Genomic DNA, 22,538 nt, shown 5'->3' on the forward strand with positions numbered 1-22,538 from the left:
ACTATTTCGTGATTCCTGGCAGATTGTTTACTTGTTAGCAATTTTGCCGAGGATGTTGTTGTTGATCCGTGCATGCTATGTTGTTGTTCTTGCCATGTCTAGATCTTATAATGTGTATTCTTGATGGGTGTATGCTTAGTTTGTCATGCCTTGCTCTGTAGTGAGTGCATCGAGCTCGTAAACATGCCTACTCGTTAATAGATTGGCATGTTCCAGTTTTTCTCTAAGTGTGAGATCTGATTATGTTTTTGCCATGTTCACATGCTTGCAATTGTATTTTGTGATCCCTTTTGGCTCAAGGTCACTAAGGGACTTTTGTTAAGATCTTTGAGTAGCTCCATGACATGCCTTGCTTTGCCATGTTAAGATCTTGTAGAATATAGTTTTCATGCTCCAAAGTGTGCTACCTGATCTAAAATTCCAGGCTTGTGTTAATTTCACTAAGTCTGAAACCTGTTTATCATTTGCACTTTTGCCATGCTTGTTTGAACCTGTTAATAGATGAATTGGCCGTAGCTCAGTGTTAATATTTTGTCAAGTATTATGAGTGTATCCCTGCCATGTATTTTGTTGTCATGTTTGAGTGCTGTAGCATGTTTAACTTGATGCATTTAGATGGCTACTTGATGTTTATCGCAGACCGGTGCCATATTTGTTTTGCTTGCCATTTCCAAACCGTGCATCCGATTTCGGTGATCTTTATATCGATTTCAACTGAAATCACCTCACCTTTCCAGTGGCACTCTTGGATTCCCATGTTGAGGCCAGGTTCAATCATTCCTTGTCAAATCTTGCATATGCATCACATATCGCATCCCGCATAGCATACCATGTTTGCATCTTGTTGTTTGAGCCCTGCACATGGTGGATTGTGTTCCTTTTGCTTGTTTGTATTGTTTGGGTAGAGCCGGGAGACGAGTTCGCTAACGAGGAGCCCGTTGAGTTTGCTTTCGAGGATCCAGTCAACTCTGACAACTTTGCAGGCAAGATGATCATACCCTCGAAATCACTTCTATCGTTGCTTTGCTAGATGCTCGCTCTTTTGCTATGACTATGCTACGATGCCTACCACTTGCTTATCATGCCTCCCAAATTGTCATGTCAAACCTCTAACCACCATTACCTAGCAAACCATTGATTGGCTATGTTACCGCTTTGCTCAGCCCCTCTTATAGCGTTGCTAGTTGCAGGTGAAGATTGGAGACCATTCCTTGTTGGAACATTGTTTATTGTTGGGATATCATTATATTATCTTGTTCTCTTAATGCATCTATATACTTGGTAAAGGGTGGAAGGCTCGGCCTTTTTCCTAGTGTTTTGTTCCACTCTTGCCGCCCTAGTTTCCGTCATATCGGTGTTATGTTCCCGGATTTTGCATTCCTTACGCGGTTGGGTGATAATGGGAACCCCTTGACAGTTCGCCTTGAATAAAACTTCTCCAGCAATGCCCAACCTTGGTTTTACCATTTGCCACCTAGCCTCTTTTTCCCTTGGGTTTCCGGAGCCCAAGGGTCATCTTATTTAAACCCCCCCTGGGCCAGTGCTCCTCTGAGTGTTGGTCCGAACTGAGCAGCCTGCGGGGCCACCTCGGGGAAACTCGAGGGTTGGTTTTACTCGTAGCTTAACCTATCTGAGTGTGCCCTGAGAACGAGATATGTGCAGCTCCTATCGGGATTTGTCGGCATATTCGGGCGGTGTTGCTGGACTTGTTTTGTCTTTGTCGAAGTTGTCTTGTAGAACCGAGATGCCGAGTCTGATCGGAATGTCTCGGGAGAAGGTATATCCTTCGTTGACCGTGAGAGCTTGTCATGGGCTAAGTTGGGACTCCCCTGCAGGGATTTGAACTTTTGAAAGCCGTGCCCGCGGTTATGGGTAGATGGGAATTTGTTAATGTCCGATTGTAGATAACTTGAACCTTAACTTAAATAAAATGAATCAACTGAGTGTGTAACCGTGATGGTCTCTTCTCGGCGGAGTCCGGGAAGTGAACACGGTGTTGGAGTAATGTTTGCCGTAGGTTGTCTCTTTAGTTCTTCGTTCATGCTTTGCCTTCTCTTCTCGCTCTCTTTTGCGAACAGGTTAGCCACCATATATGCTAGTCGCTTGCTGTAGCTCCACATATTACCTTGCCTTACCTATAAGCTTAAATAGTCTTGATCGCAAGGGTGCGAGATTGCTAAGTCCCTGTGGCTCACAGATTACTTCTAAACCAGATGCAGGGCCCGATGACTCCGTTCCAGATGATGCGCTTGAGCTCAAGTGGGAGTTCGACGAAGACTCACACCGTTACTATGTGTCTTTCCCTGATGATCAGTAGTGGTGCCCAGTTGGGGCGATCGGGACCATGTCGCTTGTTGGGGTTGATCTTTTATTTTGGTACCGTAGTTGGACCAAGAGTGGTTGGATGATTGTAATGCTATTTATGTACTTTGTGTGACGTGGCGAGTGTAAGCCAACTATTGTACCTTTCCCCTTATTATCTATTTACATGGGTTGTTGTGAAGATTACCTTACTTGCGACATTGCTTTCAATGCGGTTATGCCTCTAAGTCGTGCTTCGACACATAGGAGATATAGCCGCATCGAGGGCGTTACAGCAGGCTCTTCGACGCGACGTACAAAGATGCCTGGAAGGTGTTTTTCAAGGGTGCCGAGGCCCCCACATCCGCTACCGAGGATCGCGGATTCAGCGCGCAGCGTCGCGCTCGTGCGGTAAGCTGTTTTTACCTTTTACAGGGTATTAGTTTTTCATAGTTTGACTCCATGTGGGATCTAAGCGCCCTTACCTTTGACAGGATTGGCAGGAGACGTCCGGACAGATCAATTGTCCGACTCCTTTGCCCGAAGGCCCAGCGGACGCTCGCTTGGCGAAGCTGCTGGTTCCGGCACCCTACGTGGTGCCGGAGAAGAAGGCCAAGAAGAAGGCCACGGGGACTCGAAAGAGTGCCCGGCGCCAGGAGGTGTCGGATTCATCATCCGACGACTCCAAGGCGCACTCCTCCCATGAAGATGAGGAGGAGGAAGAAGAGACCTCTCTCCCTCCAGCGGGGGGAGGGAAGAAAAGGAAGGCCGCCCCAACCGGGGAGGCCGAAGGGTCCAAGAGGGGGAAGACCCCTCCTCCGGACTACTCCACCAACGCCGACGACGGCGAAGAGGAGTGGCCGCACAGGGCCAAGCCCCTGGCGAGATCGTAAGTATCCGGATACCAGAGTGATTCATAGTATTCCCCCATTGCACAGTTTTTCCTTACGTCGAACATGATTGTGCAGTCCGCCCAAGGCCGGGCTCAACGAGTTGTCGAGCGGCTCCCTGGATTCGTCGGATGTGAATTCGCTTCCGACGGCTTCCTCCCCCCACCCTACGGACGGCGCTGAGGTGGCGTCCCAACAGGTTCCAAGCAAGGAGGAGGTGGTCCTGGAGGCGCCGCAAGGCAACCTCCCGGACTCCAGGCGTAAAGGGGATAGAACCCCCAAGGGCTCCAAGTCCGGCCTTGAGCCGGACACTACGCCGGAACCTTCAATGGTTCCGGACTCCGGTAGGCAGCCTCCTTCCAAGAGGAGCAAGCCTACTAAGCCGGTGACCTCCGTCCAACCGGAGGCACCAGACAGTTTGCTGGAGATGCTTAACGGCGCCTCCATCGACGAGGAGCACCGCACTATTATGAGTGCGGTGATCCAGAAGGTTCAGTCCGCCAAGAGCGGACTAACTGAAGCCTGTGCCAGCCTTCTAACAGGCTTTGAGGTAAGTAAAGAATATGTAAAAATATTGCCGCATAGACAGTAGCCCCCGATGCTCTGTTCGGCGTTCGGAAAGAAAAGCCGAATAGAGGATCTAATAACATTCGCAGGAGTCTAACATGATCAAGTCAATATGCGTATGCAGGCTTCGCTGCTGGCCTCCGCCGCACTGACTGCGGAGGTGGATACGCTGAAGCAGAACCTCGAGCGGTCCGAGAAAGAGCTCGGCCTAGCCAAGCAGCAGCTCGAGGAGAAGGAAGGTAAGAAATACCTTATTGAAATATGTGAAAGGTGCAATTACAAAAAGTGACAGGATTAACACGGCTATTGTAGGGGCCACAACTGAGGTGGCGACCCTTAAGCAAGCGCTGTCCGAGGCCGAAAAGAGGGCGGCCACGGAGCGCATCGAGCGGGAGAAGCATGAGACGCAGGTTGGCGAGGTGCGGCAAGAGCTCCAGGCTCTCATGAAAAAACATGAGAGTTTGGAGCTTGACTCGAAGACGCGAGAGTCTGAGCTCGCGGCGGCCATTGAAGATGCCAAGTCTGCCAAGGCCGAAGCCCAGAAGGCCCTCCAGGAGGTTGAGGCAATAAAAAAGATAGCGGCGGGTAAGGCATTCTTTATGCAAAGCAAGCACGTAAAAGTGAATTACTTGTCACTTACCCGAATCCAGAGCTCTCCAGGAGCATTTGCAGACTTGCCCCATAGTGTTTTGGATGCCGCCGCCTTCTATCGAGCCGAGGAGGGAAGCTCGACGGAGAAGGTGTTCTGGTCTCAGTATGCTGAGGCCGAACACCTGGTGCCCTTAAGCGACCAGCTGAAACAGCTGGTCGAGCTCCATAAGGTGGCCGAACAGGCCATGAAGGGCCTCATAGTCTGGCTGTGACCTGGAGATGCCATGCCTGGGAGCTACTTCGGGCTGGTGAGGCGGCTGGTGGAGGCCTGTCCAAGGCTCGAAGTCATCAAGCGGTCCGTATGCATCGAGGGTGCTCGTAGGGCGCTTGCCCGTGCGAAGGTGCACTGGGGCAAGCTGGATGCTGAGAAGCTTGTGAAGGACGGGCCACCGTCGGGCAAGGAGCATCGCAAGCCTGAGATGTATTATGAGGGCGTTCTGAAGGGTGCCCGCCTTGTGGCGGATGAATGTTCCATGAATGTAATTTTTCAGTGAACTCGCTCGTTTTGTCCTGTGCGCTGAAAACTTGTTCATTTGCGCTAAGCAATGCTTTTTGAATTTAAAATATTACCTTCTGTGCGGCCGTTTATCAAATTTGAGAGATGGCGAGTCATCGGCTTCTGCCCCCATGGCACGAGTGCTGGGGTGTTCGGGATAAACATGAGCGCTCTTTTTCCCATTCTTGGGTCCTTCGAGGGACGCGCTCAACACAACGAACAAGGCAATCGGACTATAATGCCTGAACACTCTCACTTAGCTATAGAATTCTATAATTTTAAATTTTGGCGAAGCCCCTAGTGTTCGGAAGACCGAGTTCGGGGCGCTATCCACGCCTAGGCCGGACAAAGCCGACTCCTTGCTCTAAGCGGCATAAGTCTTTAGGGACTCGAAAACCTCTCGAACAGCGACCAGCTCTCGCCTCATCATGACGGTCAGTTTTAGCTTTCTCTACTAAAGTGCTTAGCCCAGCTCAACTGGGGCACAATCGCAGTAGTTCTCCTAGTGCTACCTTAGCAGATATAACAGAACGTAAGGTACCAAAACATAGGAGCTGGGCAAACCCAACTATTGACCCAAGACATGATTCGGAGCCGACGCATATAATGCTATAAGTTCGGGGTGCCGCACTTGTGAAAGTGTTCGGACTTCTCACGCCATGTTGTGGGGTACTTAAGCCCCTGGCGTATTGGCCGTACCAAAGTGTACGGGTGCAACATGTCATTAATGAACATATATTCGTAAAAAAGAGGTAATGCAATAGTAGACGGAAGCTATGCATTGTTTATTTAAAAAGGTTGCGATCAAAGCAGGACGATACAAATAGTGCGATAAGCAAAAGATGGGACTATCAAATATGTCCTTTCCAGGGGCGAGCTGCGGAATGTTATGCGAAACAGGTATACTGCTCGTTATATAGACCACCTTAGAGTTCCGTAGTGCGGCGTAGCTTTCTGCTTCCCTGGTTGTATCGTTTGTGCAGCAATTGTACTGCCGGACAAGCCTTCCGAAGAATGGAGTCCTGAAAATAAGAGAAAATTTAAGAAATCGGCAGCCCCTAGTGCGGTTTAAGCCGCGTTTCGGGCGTGCCGTGATGGTGCCCCTCCCCCTGTGCCCATGGTATTTCTAGAGCGTAGTTATGTATGCGCGACACTGGTTTCACAAGTTCGCGAGGGCTGGGGTTGGGGCTGCATTGCTACGCTTGCTCGGAACGTGCCAGGCGGTCTTGTTGTAGGTTACTCCGGGCGTGCTTGACGGTGTCCAGACGTTTAATGGCTGGACTAGAGAATTGCCTTGAGAGGCTACTTTGTACTTCCGCTGTGATAGCCACCGTATGCTCCTCCATTCGGAGAGAGCGTTCGGTGTTTCCATTGACCGTGATGACGCCTCGAGGGCTTGGCATCTTGAGCTTGAGGTATGCGTAGTGCGGCACCGCATTGAACTTGGAAAATGCGGTTCGCCCGAGCAGTGCGTGATAGCCACTGCGGAATGGGACTATGTCGAAGATTAACTCCTCGCTTCGGAAATTATCCAGAGATCCGAAGACCACTTCAAGTGTAACTAAGCCTGTATAGTTGGCTTCTACACCTGGTATGACGCCTTTAAAGGTCGTTCTGGTGGGTTTAATCCTCGAGGGATCGATGCCCATTTTCCGCACTGCATCCTGATAAAGCAGGTTCAGGCTGTTGCCGCCGTCCATAAGGACTCTAGTGAGGTGAAATCCGTCAATAATTGGGTCTAGAACCAATGCGGCGAATCCGCCATGACGGATGCTAGTGGGGTGGTCCCTTCGATCAAAAGTGATCGGGCAGGAAGACCATGGGTTGAACTTTGGGGCGACTGGCTCCATCGCATATACGTCCCTTAGCACACGCTTCCGCTCCCTCTTGGGGACGTGGGTATCGTATATCATGTTCACCGTCCGCACTTGTGGGGGAAAACCTTTCTGTCCACTGTTGTTCGGTGGCCGGGGCTCCTCCTCGTCATCGCTATGCAACCCCTTGTCTCTGCTTTCGGCATTTAACTTGCCTGCCTGCTTGAACACCCAACAATCCATGTTGGTGTGATTGGCTGGTTTTTCGGGGGTGCCATGTATATGGCATGAGTGGTCGAGTATTCGGTCCAAACTGGACGGGCCCAGAGTATTTCTTTTGAATGGCTTTTTCCGCTGACCGGGTTTAGAGCCTTTGAATCCGGCATTAACTGTCGTATCCTCGGCATTGTCGCCATTAATGCGGCACTTTTGCTTGTTGCGACGCGACCTGCCACTGCTGTCCTTGGTATCCGAATTACCAAGGCTCTTGGTCATGTTATTGCTGTGAGCTAGCCAGCTGTCTTCTCCCACGCAAAAGCGGGTCATAAGTGTTGTGAGGGCTACCATAGATTTCGGCTTTTCCTGTCCTAGGTGCCATGCAAGCCACTCGTCGCGGATGTTATGCTTGAAGGCTGCTAGGGCCTCTGCGTCCAGACAGTCGACGATTTGATTTTTCTTGGTTAGGAACCGTGTCCAGAATTGTCTGGCCGATTCCTCTGGCTGCTAAATTATGTGGCTTAGGTCATCGGCGTCTGGTGGTCGCACATAAGTGCCCTGGAAATTGTCGAGGAATGCGGCTTCCAAGTCCTCCCAACAACCAATTGATTCTGCTGGCAAGCTGTTAAGCCAATGTCGGGCTGGTCCTTTAAGCTTGAGTGGGAGGTATTTGATGGCGTGTAGGTCATCACCGCGGGCCATGTGGATACGAAGGAGATAGTCCTCGATCCATACCGCAGGATCTGTTGTGCCATCGTATGATTCAATGTTCACGGGTTTGAAACCCTCGGGGATTTGATGATCCATTACTTCATCTGTGAAGCATAGTGGGTGTGCGGCGCCTCTATATTGGGCTACATCACGACGCAGCTCAAACGAGCTTTGTCTACTGTGTTCGGCCCGGCCGGATTTACTGTATCCGGCGTGACGAGTACCGTCTCATGCCATGGGGCGCCCACATGATCCGTAGATCGATCTTGTTTGCCTTGCCTTGTCCTCCATTATATCTGACAGGTCTGGCGCATTTTCCCATGCCTTGGTAGTTTTTGAGCTGTGCCGGGGTGCGGCTTGAGTGGAGGGCCGAGAGGCCTCTCTTTCGCGGCCACGGGGTGGCCGGTCGGCCGCATCATGCGTTGGTGATGTAGGTTTAGTGCTTCCTCCTCTAATTGGGGTAGCAACCTGCGCTTTGGGTAGCTCTTGGAGGGGCGTTCGAGTTCATACTCTTCGGTCGCAAGGACTTCAGTCCATCTGTCGGCTAGCAAATCTTGATCAGCTCTAAGCTGTTGCTGTTTTTTCTTGAGGCTGCTCGCCGTGGCCATAAGCCTGCGTTTGAAACGCTCTTGTTCGACGGGATCCTCCGGCACGAAAAATTCGTCATCGTCGAGGCTTGCCTCGTCTTTGAAGGGAGGCATATAATTATCGTCCTCGTCTTCTCTGTCTGCCGCTCTCTCATGAGGGATGGCTTCTCTATCCTCCTGTGCTGAATCTTGCTGGAGGTGGTTGTCTTCGGCACTGTCCGGGGTGTTATTATCCCCCGTGCCAGAATCACCGTTTTTGTTTTGGCAGGATTTAGAGCGGCGCCGCTGACGTCGGCGCTTAGGCTGCTTCTTGGAGGGGTCATCCTCCGCTGTTCCATCGCCATTGCCTTCTTTTGGGGTGTCCACCATGTATATATCATACGACGAGGTGGCTTTCCAGTGCCCTATAGGTGCTGGTTCTTGATCGTCTCCTGCATCGGCGTCCATACCGTCGATGTCTTCGAAGTCGAAGTCGAGCATGTCGGTTAAATCATCGACAGTGGCTACGAAGTGGGTGGTGGGTGGGCTTTGAATTTCTTCATCATCCGCATCCCAACCTTGCCGACCATAGTCCGGCCAGGGCTCTCCTGACAAAGAGAGAGACTTTAGTGAATTCAGAATATCGCCGAAGGGCGAGTGCTGAAAGATGTCCACGGTGGTGAAATCCATGATCGGCACCCAATCGGGTTCGATCGGTCGGGGTGCGGAGGGCACGGAGTCTGGAGAGGAGTCCTGCTCCTTGGAGTCACGAGCTTCGCAAAGAATAGGGCTGGTGTTCGGCTCGATCGCCGTAGAGATTGCAGCCCCCGAGGCAGTGTCTAACCACCCATCCTCGGTTGGTGTGATCGGCTCCGAGCTAGGGGTCGGAGCGGACACAGGTGCGGCCTCCAGGGCACTGTTCGGCGGCAGGGCTAAATCATGCCCATCGTAATAGTGCGGCACGCTCGGCTGTGGCTCGAATCCGTCGAAGATCAAGTCTCCGCGGATGTCGGCCGTGTAGTTCAAACTTCCAAATCTGACCTGATGGCCAGGGGCATAGCTTTCGATCTGCTCCAGATGACCAAGCGAATTGGCCCGCAGTGCAAAGCCGCCGAATACGAAGATCTATCTGGGGAGAAAAGTCTCACCCTGGATCGCATCGCTGTTGATGATCGGACAAGCCATCGGGCCTAAAAGTGACGACACAGAGGAACTCTCAATGAAAGCACCAATGTCAGTGTCAAAACCGGCGGATCTCGGGTAGGGGGTCCCGAACTGTGCGTCTAGGCCGGATGGTAACAGGAGGCAGGGGACATGATGTTTTACCCAGGTTCGGGCCCTCTTGATGGAGGTAAAACCCTACGTCCTGCTTGATTAATATTGATGATATGGGTAGTACAAGAGTAGATCTACCACGAGACCAGAGAGGCTAAACCCTAGAAGCTAGCCTATGGTATGATTGTTGTTCGTCCTACGGACTAAAACTCTCCGGTTTATATAGACGCCGGAGAGGGCTAGGGTTACACAGAGTCGGTTACAATGGTAGGAGATCTACATATCCGTATCGCCAAGCTTGCCTTCCACGCCAAGGAAAGTCCCTTCCGGACACGGGACGAAGTCTTCAATCTTGTATCTTCATAGTCCAGGAGTCCGACCGAAGATACAGTCCGGCCATCCGGACACCCCCTAATCTAGGACTCCCTCACCCACTCTCTCCCCTTTTTCGGGGAATGGCCAGGGCACAGTGCGCTGTACTAGCGGAGATGCCCGTCTGGCACGGCACTGTTGCCATGCCATCCCTGACGCAAACAACAGTGGGCGGAGTCCTGTACCCACGACGGTCTGACGGTACGATCCATGGAAGACGGGCCCCACCAGTCAGTGAGAGTCCAGAAGATGGCAAGAGCGCCACAAGTCGGACCAGTAGGGAGCCGGTCCCCGGGAGTCGGCCTGCCCCTCCTATTGGTTTCCCGCGCCATTAACCAGACGAGACGGGGAGTGGCTACAGTAAACATCTGCCAGGCGGCAGGACTGTAGCCACGACCCCATGACCAAGCCTGCGTCATTAGAGGCACGGCTACAGTAATCGGCAGCCGGCAGGCCCCGCCAGTGGCGGGTGCGGCCTGTCGGCTCCGTACCCGGCCAGTCGGCTGGGCCCACCAATCGGCGGGCCCCAGCAGTCGGCAGGAGGGCCCGCAGGCGAAGAGACTGACAATTGGGCCCTGCGTCCCTACAGTTTACCGTTGTACCCCTGGGGGAGGCTTATATAAACCCCCAGGGCACCCATGCAAAGGGTTCCAATTCATTAGAACTAGACCAGACCTTAGAGAAGGGGGAGAGCTAGCCTAGCCTCCTCATGTCCACAGATACAGCTCGAGGAGCACCTTTGTACTCACTTTGCCTTAGTGATCATGCAGAGACCCCGCAGAGCAGGATTAGGGGTGTTATCTCCTAGGAGAGCCCCGAACCTGGGTAAAGTACGCCGGCGTTCGTGTCTATGCCTCATCCCGTTTCCAGGCACCGGCGACGTTCTACTCGCCCCCACCATGATAAGCCATCCATTGGCATATGTCGCACCCAACCCCCGACAGAAACCTTGTGTATTCATACACATTTTGCAAGTACGTGCATATAGCACAAACTTTACTATATACTATCGCACTACACGTCTCTCTCGATATATGCTTGCGGACTGTGCTACTCCCTCCGTCCAGGTCAATAAGTCATCTTCGGTTGTGCACCGTGACCAAGAAGGAGGGAAGACTTATACACCTAGATGGAGGGAGTACTACTATTACTTATGTACGTGCAAATGCACGTTTTAACATTACGATGCGGTTTTTGTAAAAGTAGAAAAACAGCACTAGTCAAGCTTGTGAAATGATTCAATGCAAAACAAATGCAAAAATGGTCGTTTGATTGTTTACTTTTAGCTTCCTTCTCTGTGGTTATTTCTCTATCGTACTTTGTACGAAGTATCTCACTGGTTGGAAAGGCATGCAAATTCCCAAACCACTTCCTACACCCTGTATCTCACTGGTTGCCGGCGTTGACGTTGTCGCCCATGTCGAGGATGAGGTTGCCGAGGTCGGGGAAGAAGTCATCATTCGCGAAGTCGTCGCTGCCAGCAGTTGCGCGAGTGCGCTCCCCAAAAACCTGATCGCCCCTCTCCCGTACAGGATCACGAGAGGCGGGGTTCTGGAGGCCTGCTGTCCCTTCTCCCGGTGCACACCAAAAGGAGGGATTGAGAAGACTTTCTTGGCGGCGCAATGATCTGGAACGGTGGTGAGAAACTATATAATGCGGGCCGGGTAGGTCATGGGAGTATAGCTCTGTCCTCGGCTCGGCTCAATCCCGCAACCCACGGCGTGTCGTGACAAGGCGTGGCGTGGCGAGGCAAGCGAGGAGGAGGAGCACGCGTGTAGGTCTCCTCTTCTCATGCTCATACAAGTGGTAGAAGAGCTCACCTTATAAAGGCCTACTAGCAAAATTCCAACATCGACCAGGCCGTCCATGAAATGGGAGTGGCTGTAGGGGACGTTGCGCCAGTTGAATATATGAGCAAGTTACTACGAGATTTAATCCGAATAAGCACAAAATAAATCATGACGGTTATAACAGAGATGAAACTAATCATGTGGACTATCATAGTAGTAGGATACAGAGTAGAAACATGAATTCTACCATGATTTCGAACAGGAAGGACAGAAACACATACGGTGCAACGGGAGCAGCACCGTTGGCATTGAGGTTGCCGCCCATGTCCAAACACCACGTAGACACGGTCTTTGAGCACGGTTCATAGTCATTCCATGCTTGGGCATTGAAGTTTGTAACTATTTTAGATTAGAATATACTACTCCTACGGTGCTAGTAGTAGAGCAGAGTCCTACTCTACTACTCTACTCAAGCAAGTTAGGGCATAGCATTGTAGAGAGTACCAGTACTGTGATCACTCAAGCAAGTTGTCTGGCATCAACATGACCCTACGCTGCTGGTATGTGTCTCGTAAGTCAAGCGGTGTGATGTAGTCATCATCACCTGTCCACTTCCCGCAGCACATATTCGCTTCTCCATCTTTGTCCGCACGTAATCTCGTCCAATCTTCCATCCCCGCTAAGGCGCCTCCCCCCCCCTCGTCCGAAACCCAAGCACTAACAATGGCAGAACCGAGCAGCGTCCGCCGAAAGAGTGGCTGGAATTCGCTCCCCACAGAGGTAATCAAGCTCATTGTTTCGCCTGTGGACAATCTCAGTACCATGCCGCTCGCCGCGTGCTCGTCGGGGCTGGACCGTTTACTCAAAGCCCTCAGGTCGGAGCTTTTTAAGTCAGCTCCTTGCTTGCTGATGCCGCCTGATCTTCAGAAATGGCGTGTCACGCAGCATAACGATCGTAGGGTGGCGAGCATCAACCCCCTTGACTGCGATTTGATCCCCGTCAGCCTCAACTACATTAACGGTATGTACTGGGTCGGCATGAACACGTCTTAGATGGTGCTCGTCGACGGTCGCGGCAGCTGGATGCTCGTGGAGGTCTACACCCAGCGATTGATCCCCCTTCCTTCGATTAACACTGCACTGCTTTGGCACCGTGGCCCAGAATACTCGGAATCTTACAGTATCCAACATGATACCAAGTTTGATTTGCTCAAGGTTGTAATCTGTCAAGTGCCCACAAGATCTGCGAATTATAAAGACTTCAGGCTAATTGCATTCTTCAACCGCGGTCTCGCCAATCTGACAGGTCACTGCGGTAATTGGATAAATCTGCACGTCCATCGCAGGCTCATACATCCTCCATGGTTCTCTGATGCCATTGAACACAAGGACTTCATTTACGCTGTCGACTCCTTCTATGGCTGGATGTATTGCTGGCCTACTCCAGTCATCGCTACAAACGGCTGTTACAGCAGTATGTTACTTTCCTATGATATCATGATGGCTTGCTTATATTACTGTTAACATTTGCTGAAAAATATTCATGCTCATAACATGTTGTTCTTAAGATTGACTAAACCAAGAGCCCTTTTTTATTTGACTCCAACTTGATATGATGTTGTAGGCCGCCTGGTGTCCCTACCCTTCCTAATCCCAGAACCTTTCAAAGAAAAGCGGCATGGCAGTTGCAGGTGGTTCCTGGCTCGATTAGACGACGGCGAAAGATTGATGATCGTTCGCACGTACCGGACGTGTTATTTCACAGAATACAATCACAGTCACTGCAAGGTCTTTGAGCAGGATCCCAGCTTCTCTGGGCCTTCAGGAATTTTTGACTGGAGGCTGGTAAGTAGCCTTGGTACACGCTCTTTGTTTGTCGGACTGAATTATCTGATTAACCAGGATATAACCGACGGTAATGATCATGATGGCAGCGCGGTTTCATTCATCAGGCAAAACTGTGTGTACACAGCGTACCATGCGTCTCTGCATGCACCATACCCTGATATGTGCCACCATGCTCTGTAGCCCAAAGTAGGAGAGAGGGTCGCAAGTATCAGACTTTGACCTGCTGGCTGGAGTTTCCCCCGTCAGGCAGCCATCTGGTTCAAGCTGTCAGGCAATCTCCACAGCTTAATAAATAGTAACGTCTAACTGAGCCAGTTAGTTAGATGCGTACACTTGGTGTAGTAGGATCTTTATTTAGTTTGATGAATACACTTGTTCTTTTTTGGTAGCCCTTTTGTAATGATGGCTGATGTTTGGTTTGGAAGAGAGAGCTGTGTCTTCACTCTTCTGGCCTGCTTATTGCTTCTGTTGCACCCCCAGCCCTGGTTGCTGTTGCTGTTGTTTTCAATGTACAATCAGTAGTATATTTCGCCTGTTGGTTGAAGAAATGTGTTGTTAGAACGACAAACACAATGTTTTGGAAGTCATTGCACGGTTCGATCCTTTAGTGCCCCGTACCGTACGTAGCGCATACTATTTATCATACGGAACACATTTTTCTTTGAAACTCGGAACACATTTTGCACTTGTTGATAACATGCAACCCACTGATGAAGGCCCAATAGAGAAGCCCATAATTAACTAGAAGGGAGGCTCTCACATGAATCCGGCCCAGGTACATGCTCATGGTCCCCTAAACATAAATAAGTAAATAAATAAATAAAGCTAAATGCTCATGCACCAGTTCTTTGGGAAAATAGGTAGCCCAGTATATCTTTTTGAAGAATACCCAAGCTAGGCCTATTTGTTTTCTCCGAATTACTAGGCTGCAAATCTTTCAAGACGAGGAGGGATGCATTCCGGCCTGGCTTAATAGTATGGTCAATGTCTGTTAAAAGTAATATCAAAAGGGGTTGAAAATTCCAAAAAAATGGGATATAAGTTTCTTTTTTTGCTTTTGTTCTTCACTGATATCTTATACGTATTTCATTGGATTTGACATGACATAGTACTAATTTATTTTTAAATTTGTTTTAGTATGGCTATTAATTTTTGGATTAAGAATATTTCATTCCCTAGCAAAAATTTGCGAATTTTCAAAATTTCCCACATATGTAGTTAATTTTTTGACCCTGGTACTGACCAGAAAATGGTCAGCAATTCTAAAAATGGAAAACGGGCTGCAATAAATTCCATATGAATTAGAAAATGAGTAAAAATTATAAAAAATAATAGCAAATGGGCTGTACACGCCACAGATTTCGAGGCTGACTTGTTTACGCAAGGCTTTGTCAGTGAACACACGATTCTAGCAGCAGTTAGTGTTGGATGTCCATCCAACGGCCGACGTGCTTCTTCAATCTCTGATCTTCCTGCTCCAGCCGCCTAAATTAGCGCCAACGGGACTGCCTGCTATGATGCCGCGCAGGCTTCCCCGGCCCACCCTACTCCCTCCGCTGGCCTGGCCGCACGCAATCAACTGCCTCCTTATTACGTGAAAAAATGATTCCTCCCACAGAGATCTGGGGTGCACCGGTTGGGAGGCTGACCTGTGGGCCTACTAAGTTGACGCATATGCAGGGCTTGTCAACTTAGTCAACAAACGATTCTAGCAGCAGTAACCATTGGATTTGAATCGAACGGTCCTGCTGCTTCTTCAATCGCTGCTCTTGTTGCACTAGCCGCCCAAAACAGCGCCGGGGAGACCGCCTGCTCCTGCCTCCAGTGGCCGGCTGTGCTGCCGATGAGTCCTCATCTCCTCCTACTACTCCCACCGCTAGCCAGGCCGTGCGGCGACGGCAGCCTCACACCGCAGCCAAACCAGTGAACCATCGTACTCCTCTCCGCGTGGGCATCCACTGCCGCGTCTTCCCCGGCTCCGCGTCGTACCCTTCCCAGGCTTCGCCGTCGTCCACCACCTTGGTGCTCTCGGCACGGCGTGGTCAACGTGGTCAACGACATTCCATCGGAAGAGTACTGTACGTGGAGAGGCTGACATCTGGGTCCACGGCCACAACCCAGTTTTTTTGTGATTTGCCAAGTAAGTCGCTTTGTCAAGCCTGTTGGGCTGCAAATCTTTCAAGACGAGGAGAGCTTTCATTCGGCTGGCCGAGAAAATGGCCCATCAGTATTGAGAAATGGGTTGTACATTTTTAAAACACATCAAACTGGCAATTAGTTTCAAATATCTTTTTTTCATTTCGAGATTTGAAATTACATTAATTTTTATGCATGGAGAATTTGTTGGATTTTATATTGATATACATTTATTTTTAAAAACAGTTTGAATGTGATTCGAAATTTCGGGATTAAAAATGGTTCAGACCGCACCGAAATATGCAAAATTTCGTATAATTTTTTAACCGTGGCCACAATATGGGCTGTAATGCTAACAAAAAGAATATGGGCTCCAAAAAAACCTTAATAATTAGCAAATGGGCTGTAAATTATTAGAAATAATGGCAGATGGGTTGTATGCTGTTTTCCACAGATTTGAGGCTTTCCTAAAAAAAGGTTGACGCACAAGCAGTGACTGTTGGATGGCCATCCAACGGCCGTCGTGCTTCTTCAATCTCTGCTCTTCCTGCTCCAGCTGCTCAAACAGGTGCCGGCGGGACTGCCTGCTCCCTTCTCCCCGCAGCCGGCTCTGCTGCCGCGCAGGCCTCACCGCCCCACCGTACTCCCATCGCTGGCCTAGCCATCCCTCTACTCACCCACACCTGCTGTTATTCTCTGGCGACGGCAGACGAACCAGTAAACCCTCATACAGTCGTACTCCCCTCCGCATGGGAAACAACTGCCGAGTCTTCCCTGCCTTCGTGTCATTCCCTTCCTAGGTCTCGCCGTCGTCCACCGCCCTGGTGCTCTCGGTGCGGCCTGGTCAACGTGGTCAATGACCGACATGCATCTGAAGTGGACTTTACGTGGAGAGGCCGACAGCTGGGTCCACGGCCGCACGCAAGGAAATGCCTCCTTATTACACGCAAAATAATGATTCCTCCACCTGACATCAGGGACCCACCGAAAGGGCCTCTGTATTTCGTGAAAAAAACGTTACCGCCCCTGACAGCTCGGACCCACCAGCTATATCTTCGCACGCAAGGAAGTGCCTCCTTATTACGCACAAAAAATGAATACTCCCCCTGTTAGCTGGGACCCAGTATAGTGGCAGGCTGACTTGTGGGCCTACTAAGTTGAGGCGGGCGGAGGGCTTTGTCAACTTAGTCAATATGCATGATTCTAGCTCCAGTGATCGTACGATGTCCATCCAACGGCCGTAGTGCTTCTTCAACCTCTGGTCTTCTTGCTCCAGCCACCCAAACCAGCGCGAGTCGTGCCTCGTGCTCCTGCCTCCCGTGGCCGGCTGCGATGCGGCGGAGGCCTCACCGCCCCCTACTACTCCCATCGTAGGCCAGGCCATCCCTCTACTCACCCTCACCCCCTGTTATTCTGCGGCGACGGCAGCCTCACACTGCAGTGAACCAGTGAACCCTCATACTCCTCTACGCATGGGCATCCACTGCCGCGTCTTCCCAGGCTCCGCGTCGTCCCCTTCCTAGGCCTCGCCGTCGTCCACCGCCCTGGTGCTCTCGGCACGGCGTGGTCAACGTGGTCAAGGAACGACTTCCATCGGACGTGGACCGTACGTGGAGAGGCTGACAGCTGGGTCCACGGCCGCAGCACGGAAGTGCCTCCTTATTACGTGCAAAATAATTATTCCTCCACCTGACAGCGGGACCCACTGGACAGGCCATCGTATTTCGCCCCCCTGACTGCTGGGACCCACCAGCTACATCTTCGCACGCAAGGAAGTGCCTGACAGTCGGGACCCACCTGGTCGAAGCGTACGTAGCGTTGTCATTCTGGTCGCGAACATGCACGTACATATATACTGGTCGATGTAGAGGCGCGCACGTGTCGTAGTAGAGGCGGCCAGGGTGCAAGAAAGAAAATACGGCCACGTATGTGTACATACGGGCGGGGTCTCGAACGCCTACTCGCGCATACGTATGGCCAGGGCTCGTGTACATGGCTGGGTCGAAACGGAGAAACAGCGTCGTCGTCGTGTTCATGGGGAGGCAACGGAATGCGTCGTGTTCATGGGGAGGCAACGGAATGCGTCGTGTTCATGGGGAGGCAATGGAATGCGTCGTGTTCATCAGGAGGGCTTGGACGGAACAGGCGATGGAAACGAGGCATGGCATACCGCACAATGGAGGAAACGGCCTTGTGTTCGACCGGCCATGTTTGAAACGGGATCCTGTTCATCGGGAGGGGTCTGGCGTACCGCAAAACGGAGGAAACGGGCCTCCTACGGTCAAAACGGGGGTCCTGTTCATCGGGAGGGTGTGGCGTACCGCAAAACAGACGAAACGGACCTCCTACGGTCGAAACGGGGGTCCTGTTCATCGGGAGGGGTGTGGCGTATCGCAAAACGGAGGAAACGGACTTGTGTTGGAGCGCTACGGTCGAAAAGGGGGTCATGTTCATCGGGAGGGGTGTGGCGTACCGCAAAACGGGACTCCACGGGATACTGTTCATCTCCACCATCGACCCCCTCCAGCCTCCACGAGATACTGTTCATCCACCGTTGACCTCCTCCAGTCTCCACCTGCGACTGTTCATCCACGGGCTCCTATTCATCCAGCCTCTACCGCGCGCTACTCCACCGGCTACTGTTCAACTAGCCCTCTCCACGGGCTCCTTTTCAACCACCCCTCCACGGGCTACTGTTCATCCTGCCCTCCACCATCTACTGTTCATCCTGCCCTCCACAGGGTGGTCCTGTTCATCCAGCCCTCCACGGGGTCCTGTTCATCCAGCCCCAACCGGCTCGATCGATCGGGGTCCTGTTCATCCAGAGGCAACATCACGGGGTCCTGTTCATCCACCCCCACCGGGAACTGTTCATCCAACCCCCCCCCCCCCGTAACGCTCACCGTTCATCCAGAGGCAGCATCGATCGGCTTCAGTTAGCAGCAGTAGCAAAGGAATCGCTCAATCGGGTTCAGTTAACAGCCATCGATCGACCGCTCGGGTTCAGTAACGCGTAGCCTACAGTGCAATCGCTCGGGTTCAGTTAGAGCCGAACGCCTCGCTCGGGTTCAGTTAGAGCCAGCGCCTCGCACACACGCGCGTACGTGTACGAGAGAAACGCGCATCGCTCGGCCCCCGACCTCCCACCGTAATCGGGAACTCCCCAAAATTTTCCTCGCCCTCGCTTCTACCATGGTTTTTTCCATCATGGACGGCCTAAAGAATGTCATGCAGCTGCGTCTCCAGCCCGCCCAGGACGAAAAGCCCATTTTCTGTCATGATTTTTTGTCATAGAAGTAGGAGCCCACCACATCTATGATGATACCGGGTTTTGTCACAATTATTGTCATAGAAGTGTCATATGTATGACAGAAAAAAATCGTTCGGCCAAAAATGTCACGGATGTGTCTTTTTTTTGTAGTGTGAATCAAGTGCAGAGCTAGATGGCAGTTCCTTACCTCCCTCGTAGTTGAGGGATAAATCTTGGTTTTTGGATCTCTCAAGTTCTTCATAATGATAAGTAGATATAAATCCCAAGTGACTCAAAGAATAGAGCTATGCTCCCTGGCAACGGCTCCAGAAAATAGTCTTGATAACCCACAAGTATAGGGGATCGCAACAGTTTTCGAGGGTAGAGTATTCAACCCAAATTTATTGATTCGACACAAGGGGAGCCAAAGAATATTCTCAAGTATTAGCAGCTGAGTTGTCAATTCAACCACACCTGGAAACTTAATATCTGTAGCAAAGTGTTTAGTAGCAAAGTAATATGATAGTAGTGGTAACGGTAGCAAAGGATAACGGTCGAAAAAGTAATGTTTTTGGTATTTTGTAGTGATGATAGCAATAGCAACGAAAAAGTAAATAAGCGAAGAACAATATATGGAAAGCTCGTAGACAATAGATCGGTGATAGATAATTATGCCAGATGTGGTTCATCATGTAACAGTCATAACCTAGGGTGACACGGAACTAGCTCCAGTTCATCAATGTAATGTAGGCATGTATTCCGAATATAGTCATACGTGCTTATGGAAAAGAACTTGCATGACATCTTTTGTCCTACCCTCCCGTGGCAGCGGGGTCCTAATGGAAACTAAGGGATATTAAGGCCTCCTTTTAATAGAGTGCCGGACCAAAGCATTAACACATAGTGAATACATGAACTCCTCAAACTACGGTCATCGTCGGTAAGTATCCCAACTATTGTCACTTCGGGGTTAACAGATCATAACACATAATAGGTGACTATAGACTTGCAAGATACTCCCTCCGTTCCTAAATACTTGTCTTTCTAGGCATTTCAACAAGTGACTACATACGGAGCAAAATGAGTGAATCTACACTCTAAAATATGTCTACATACATCCGTATGTAGTAGTCATTTGAAATGTCTAGAAAGACAAGTATTTAGGAACGGAGGGAGTAGGATCAAGAACTCTCATATATTGATCAAAACATAATAGGTTCAGATCTGAAATCATGGCACTCGGGCCCTAGTGACAAGCATTAAGCATAGCAAAGTCATAGCAACATCAATCTCAGAACATAGTGGATACTAGGGATCAAACCCTAACAAAACTAACTTGATTACATGATAAATCTCATCCAACCCATCACCGTCCAACAAGCCTACGATGGAATTACTCACGCACGGCGGTGAGCATCATGAAATTGGTGATGGAGGATGGTTGATGATGATGATGGCGACGGATTCCCCTCTCCGGAGCCCCGAACGGACTCCAGATCAGCCCTCCCGAGAGGTTTTAGGGCTTGGCGGCCGCTCCGTATCGTAAAACGCGATGAATCCTTCTGTCTAATTTTTTTCTCCCCGAAACCAAATATATAGAGTTGGAGTTGAAGTCGGAGGAGCTCCAGGGGGCCCACGAGGTAGGGGCACGCCCTAGGGGTGCAGGCGCGCCTCCACCCTCGTGGACAGGTGGTGGGCCCCCTGGCCTTCATCTTTTGCAAGGATTTTTTTTATTATTTCCGAAAAGTTGTTCCATGAAGTTTCAGGTCATTCCGAGAACTTTTGTTTCTGCACATAAATAACACCATGGCAATTCTATTGAAAACAGCGTCAGTTTGGGTTAGTTCCATTCAAATCATGCAAGTTAGAGTCCAAAATAAGGGCAAAAGTGTTTGGAAAAGTAGATACGACGGAGACATATCAACGAAGCATATTGAGATTCGGTATCACTTCATCCGGGATCATATTAGGCGAGGGGAGATCGAGCTCAACTATGTCAACACTCATGATAACCTTGCAGATATCTTCACGAAGCCTTTGGATGAAGCAAGATTTCACGAGTTAAGGCATGAGCTAAATATCATTGATTCGAGCAATGTTGCTTGAACCCTTGCATACCCCACCATACTCAACTTGTTATCTTGTTTAGGTGTAGGCATGGAAATAGGGGGAGTGTTGTTCTCTCAATGAACTCCCCCTCCCCCAATTATGCATAAATTGATCAAATCTTTCACATTCGCCATTCTTGATGGTACTTGTGCTTCAAAGACGAGTTTTGGTCATGGGCCCAAGGATAATTCTTTGCGGCGCCATACTAATTAACTCAAACATAGGTGGCTCCGACCACCGCCCTCTCCTTGGAGAGGTTGTGTCTCGTGGTTGGTGCTTGTTGCCTTTTTCCCTCCCTTCTTCGTGTCGAGCATGTGTTTGAGTTGCCTCATGTGCTAGCTCGTTGGTGTGTCCATTCGCTTGAAGGTTGCATTGCAAAGGCTGTTTTCCTCTCTTGTTTGCGAAACGTGTATCTTCTTGGGTTCACAGTACTACCGTGGCTTGCCAAGGTACTACCGCAGGAGCTGTGCACGGTACTACCGCAACCAGCACGGCAGTATTTTTTTACTGCCGCTGGAAGAGCGGTACTACCGCCCCGCATGCGGTACTTCCACCCGGGCGATACTACTACGATGACCCGCGGTACTACCGCATAGTTGCAAGCACGTGGGGGTTAAGAGCAGGCAAGGGAAGTTCCAACCCCCCATACCCATTCAACTCATCTTCCCCACGAAGTCTCTCTCTCTCCTGCCCAAGCACGGCGCGGGAGAACCTCACTGGATCTTCGTCTCCGGCCGCTCTCCTCGCATTCCGTCCGGTGGGATCGTTCCCCACCACATCCTCTTGCCATGGAACAAGGTTTCTCCCCAAATCCCTCTCTCCTTGTCTTGTTGTTTTGTCTCTAGGTTTTTGGGGAGATGCATGTTGTTCTTGAGATTTTAGGCCAAATCTTTGCAAGAGTAGGATGTAGGAGAGTAGTGATGCGTAGAGATGCTATTTGGTATGTTGCTAATTGGTAGGTTTGATCAACCGTGGTAGTGCCCCTTAGGCTCGGATGTTCTCAGATCAGTTTTGTTTCAGATCTGAACCCAAGCGATACTACCACAACTCCCGAGCGGTACTACCGCTCCAGTCGTGTTCCCCTCGTATGGTACTACCGCGGTCGGAGCAGCAGTAAAATTTTAGTTCCGCAGTTGTGCGGTACTACCGTTGAGTCCGAACCGTCCCTATAGCCACTACTCAATGTATTTCTACTTGTTTCATTTGTTTTGTTGTGGTCTTTGCAGTGATCCTTCTCGCTTTTCTTCTGTGTTCTTGTGTTGTGTGTGATAGGTGGTGGCTCCAATTCCAATGTCCGTCGTTCGAACCCCGTTCACGACACAGGCTTGAAGCGTCTGCGCAACCAAGATGAAGCTCCAGAGGGATCCAATGCCCCCAACTCAGAACCAAGTCAACCGCAACCAAGCATAAGGAGCCAACAATGAGCATGGATGAGATGCCACTAGCTGAGTTTGTCACTTGAAGGAAGATCAACCCCTATGTGAATCCCCATGCAAACTTCAGAGGGAATGAGTTGTTCTGGACCAAGCAACAGTATATTATCTAT

Source organism: Triticum urartu, chromosome 7 (genome assembly GCF_003073215.2).
Source record: "Triticum urartu cultivar G1812 chromosome 7, Tu2.1, whole genome shotgun sequence".
NCBI lineage: Eukaryota > Viridiplantae > Streptophyta > Magnoliopsida > Poales > Poaceae > Triticum > Triticum urartu.